Source organism: Malania oleifera, chromosome 2 (genome assembly GCF_029873635.1).
Source record: "Malania oleifera isolate guangnan ecotype guangnan chromosome 2, ASM2987363v1, whole genome shotgun sequence".
Classification (NCBI taxonomy): Eukaryota; Viridiplantae; Streptophyta; class Magnoliopsida; order Santalales; family Ximeniaceae; genus Malania; species Malania oleifera.
In genome coordinates, this window is record NC_080418.1 from 46,657,384 (window position 1) to 46,662,467 (window position 5,084).

Here is a 5,084-nt window from a genome sequence, read left to right on the forward strand (position 1 = left end):
AAAAAAAAAACAGTCTAAGGGACCTGATGAAGCGACTAAAGAGGGGAAGAAAGCAACTTATAGACTAACAATGCGCAAACCCAGTGGCACATGGCGCGAATCCCAATGATGCAAACCCAATGGCGCAAATCAATATGCGTAGACCAATAATGACCCATCTTATAAGCACCGCTCATGAGGCCATAAAAATATGCCTAATTGATAAGCACAACTCATGAGACAATAAAGGAGTGAGCATAGCTCACCAATAATGGCTTATTTTATAAGCACCACTCATGAGGCCCTAAAGACTTGCCCATTTGATGAGTACAGCTCACAAGGGAACAAAAGAGTGAGCACAACTTAACAATAATGGCACATCTGGTGAGCACCACTTATGAGGGCTTGAAGACTTGCCCATTTAATGAGCAAACTCGTGAGGCATGAGTGAGCATGACTCACTTATAATGGCCCATATGATCAGCACAGCTCTTGAGGGCCTGATGACCTGCCCGCTTGATGAGTACATCTTATAAGGTACGAAGGAGTGAGCATGGCTTAGCTATAATGGCCCATCTGATGAGCACAACTCCTAAGGCCACGGAGATCTGCCTATTTGATGTGCTAGCTCATGAGTCAACAAAAGGGTTGGGCATTGCTCACCTGCAATGTCTCATCTAACTAGCATTGCTCCGATAAGGCTATATTGGTCATAATACGCTTTTTAGAACATACTTGCCAGTTCGAATTAATCAAAATAATTCAGAAGTGAGCTCAAAGTGAGCCCAAAAATAAGCATATTAGCTCAAATTGAGTTGATAAGTGCGGGTGCTAGCTCGAATTGAGTCAGAAGGTGAATCAAATTGAGCCAATTATAGTAGACGCTAACCCGAATTAAGCTTATTATGAAAGAAATCAGCTCGGATTGAGCCTAAAGGTGAACACACTGACTTAAATTGAGCTTAAACGTATGCAAAGTTAGCTTAGATTGAGCCAAAGAGTAAGCACATCGGTTCAAATTAAGTCGAATAATGAGGAAGTTGGCTCAAACTGAGTTAAACAGTGTGAATGTCAGCTCGCATTTAGTTGAATTACATAATCAAGTTGAATATTCATTTACTGGCTTGGATTAAGCTGGATAACAAAGTGCTTAGCTCAGAAATAGCCATAAACTTGTATTCAGCCGAAGCATCTAGCGGCCAAATCAGATTGAGCAAGATGGAATAGAACATGAATCGGCTCAGTTGATCTGAACTGACCCCTTCATTGGCTCCAATCAAATCGATTGGCTTTGTGACTAAGGGTGGGCTAGGAAGCCCTATAGATGGCTCTGGTTGAGCTCAATCACCCGAGTTGATTTGAATTATAACTCTTGAATAAATTAAATCTATTCAAATATTTGGCAGTGTAGGGGGGATTTGATACACCCAAAATTGATAGGCATGCTCATAGGGTCAAACAATTATAAGACCACCAATTGATGTCTCATATAACTGCTCTTTGATTATCTATAACCCTCGATATGGTTACAATAGCCATTATTGATATCCTGCATAACCTTTATTGGCCTAACAAGGCTTAATCTCATTTTGATGATAACAAATTGAGGTCACTAAACATGCTTTCGAGTTAAATTTCAAGAATCAAGATTTGTGCAAAGTAAAGTGATTCTACTTGAAGAATTGGTTAAAGCTCGGACAAAGCATTGAAGCTATACAAAATGAAGACTTAGGAACTTATTACTATTTATTCTATGGGAGTCTCATGCAAGTACTTCAAACTTCAATATTGTATTTGAAGCTCTTATAATTTATTTGGGACTTAAAGACCGATTTTAAAACATGGAAAATATCTTTTAAAAGGTCTAAAATAAATCAACAAAAATAAGTTTTGGAATTAAAATGTAAAAAACACTTAGTATAGTGTTCAAGCCACTGATGATTGTCCATCAGGCGACTGATATGCTACTGCCAGTGTTAATAAAAGAACATAATAGGTTCAGGCGACTGAGCGATCATGGTTAGGTGACTGACCTACTACTCCCTATTCTAGTGCACTACTTTAAATAAGTTCAGGCGACTGACCTCTCGAGTTTAGACGACTGAAGTTTATGTTTAAACTCCCTAAAGTGCTGATTTTCTTTCCAAACTCGCACGATGTGGTTTCTAAACTTGGGGAAAACGGTTGGAAGGTTTCCTACCCTATATAAAGATGTTTGTCATGTGATTAGGGTAAGACATACACTCAAGTATATATTAAAAATTGTGTTCTACTCTTGAAAAAATTCTTGAATGGCTACTGTGAGTTTTTGCTGAAAGCCCTACACAAAACCTCTTGTTTTATTTCTAAATCTTCATTCTACAATTGTGAAAACCAAGGTGTTGTCCCAAGAGGGAGGGGGGTGAATTGGATTTAAAAAATTTCTATTAATTCTTTTCAAAAATCCTTGACCACTTTTAATTCTTTTTAATAAATTCTTTAGCCTAATTTAATTCTTTCAATGAATTCTTTATTTCTTGTTGACTTATCAAATACACAACAAATACTTAAAACAATATTCAATGCACAACCATATACCAACAAAGTACTTAACCAATCAACAAACCAAACCAATCAATTTTCCAATCAACCATAATATCCAAACTAAGATATAATATTCAGCTTTTGTTTGTTTGTAGCCCTATATATATGAAAGTTTGATTCAAGCCCTGTGATAATGAATTTGCTTTCTTAAAATGAAGTGCAATATAAAATCCAACACTCTTTCCAAAAGCTTATACGTTAAATAAACTTTCAATTTAAAAAGTCTTTGGGTGTTTCACCAATCATTGTACTCCCTTATTTCCGCAAAGTATGGATCGACCAACGTACTCCCTTTCGGGTTCTGCAATCTTAAAAACTAATTAAGCTTAAATTTATTTAATATCAAATACACATATTGTATATGATTAAGGAATTTAAAACATCCATGCAATTTATATGTGCTGAATGTAAAGAGAGCAAAGGAAAAGGAGTGACACCGGGTTTTTATGAGGTTCAACTTATCCCCAACCTACGTCCTCGCCTTTGGAAAACCACCAAAGGATTCACTAAACATGTTTCTTTTCCAGGCGAAACAACATTGTTACACACTTTTTCAGTAGGATAGAGCCCGTCTCTCTAAGCAATACACCACGCTTAGCCAACAACCCAAACACCTTGGAATTGTCAAAAATACTGCAAGAATACAAAAGAGTAGTTGCATACAAGAACACTCTCAAACATAGCAGATTAGTACAAACTCAACACTATGTACTTCAAGAATTTAAAAACCAATATGAAGTAGAACTAAAGTTCAAGTATAGAGATCACCAAGGGTTCTTTCGTGATTGAGAAAACTCAGTATAAAAACAAGAGGTTGATGTTTCAACAGCAATTCAGATAATTTTCCCCAACAAAAGTATGACCAATAGAGAATTTTGAGAGAGATTGAGAGTTTAAATGCAAGTGTGTTGTGTTATTGCCTTGGTTAATAATTTCTTGGGACTATGGTAGTATTTAAAGACATTTTAGGATTAGTTTCCTTGTTCCCCAAGTTACTTGGAGTGTCCACCAAGTTTTTATAACGTTCATATTTGAAAAACTAATTTTTAGAATTTTCTCGTTGAGGTTTAAAAATTTAAATTCCCGTGGAGTCAGTCAGCTGGACAGGTGACTGGGTAGTGTATTTCATAGGGTCAGTCGGCTGGACAGGTAGCTGACACCTTTCTATCTGTTTAGAATTTAACCCAAATAAGTGTCAATTGGCTGACTGGACGCAATTAAAAAATGTCAGCCGACTGAGCTTGTCAGTCAGCTGACTATTTCTAGTTCAAACTGTTAGTCGACTAGGCAGTTTATCCATGCGAGTGTTTTTTCAGTCGGCTGGCCAATCTCAGTATGTTCTAGTTAGTCGGCTGACTAGTCCATTTTCTGAAAACTTTCATTTTGTATTTTTAAACTCTTTTGTTATTTGAAAGGCTTAAATGTGACTTGTCAAAAACATTTTTCAGGGTTTTAAAATGTAGTCTCTAAGTCCATATTCAACCCTAAAAGAGCTTCAACAATATTTCAAAAGATATATAAAATATGAAGCACTTACATAAAGACTTCTAATACTTTGAACATTCTTGGCGCTTGAGTCTTCACGCTTGTCTTTTCTTTGAGCTTTCTTTTGCTTTGCTTTCTTTTTGCCACTCTTACTATGCTTTGATATACTTTGAAGCTTTCTCTTATATTCTTCAAGCTTTTAAAATATCATCTTGAAATCGATGCTTTAGGTTTCATATAATCATCATTATTTGAAGTATAAGCTTGCAATGGATCCTTGACCTTGCATTTACATGCTTAATCTTTGTGAATCATGAAATATCATTTCTCAACTAAATATGTTAAGTTTCTTCTTGTTTGTTAGTATCAAAATAGGATGTTAAGTCTTGTAAGGCCAACAATCTCCTCCTTTTTGATGATAACAAATAAGGAGCAAAAATTTTGAGTAAGCATTAAAAAGGACTCCCCTTTATAGTAAGCATCATCTTAACAACAAAAAACCTATCACGTTAAGATTAAGATCATTCAATGTCAAACAATTTTCCCCCTTTGTCAAAAACTTCTCCCCCTTTTGCTACATATATCATGCTCAAAATTTCAAAATTTTTCAAATACCAAGCTCTCAAATTTTTTCCAAAACTTCTCCCCCTTTTAACATCAATAAAACAGAGTAGGATATCAAAAAATAAATCTTATTTTGAGCATATGACTATCAAAAATACATATCAAGCATATAATACCAATTGAGATTTTCATTAATTCTAATACCATTTGAACTTTTGAATTTGTGATACTAATTTAAACATTAAAGAATAATACTGATTGAAAATTTATGATACCAATTAAAAATTAATTCATGATAGCAATTTTAAAAATTAGGGAAAAAATCATAATAGAAGCAATGAGTCATACTACTCCTCCTGAATTTAATACATCAAATTTTATATCAATTATGCTTTTAAGTTTATCATCCCATGCTTCATTGATTCATATCATGTATGTGCTCATGAATATAATTATGCTTGACATGATCAAAT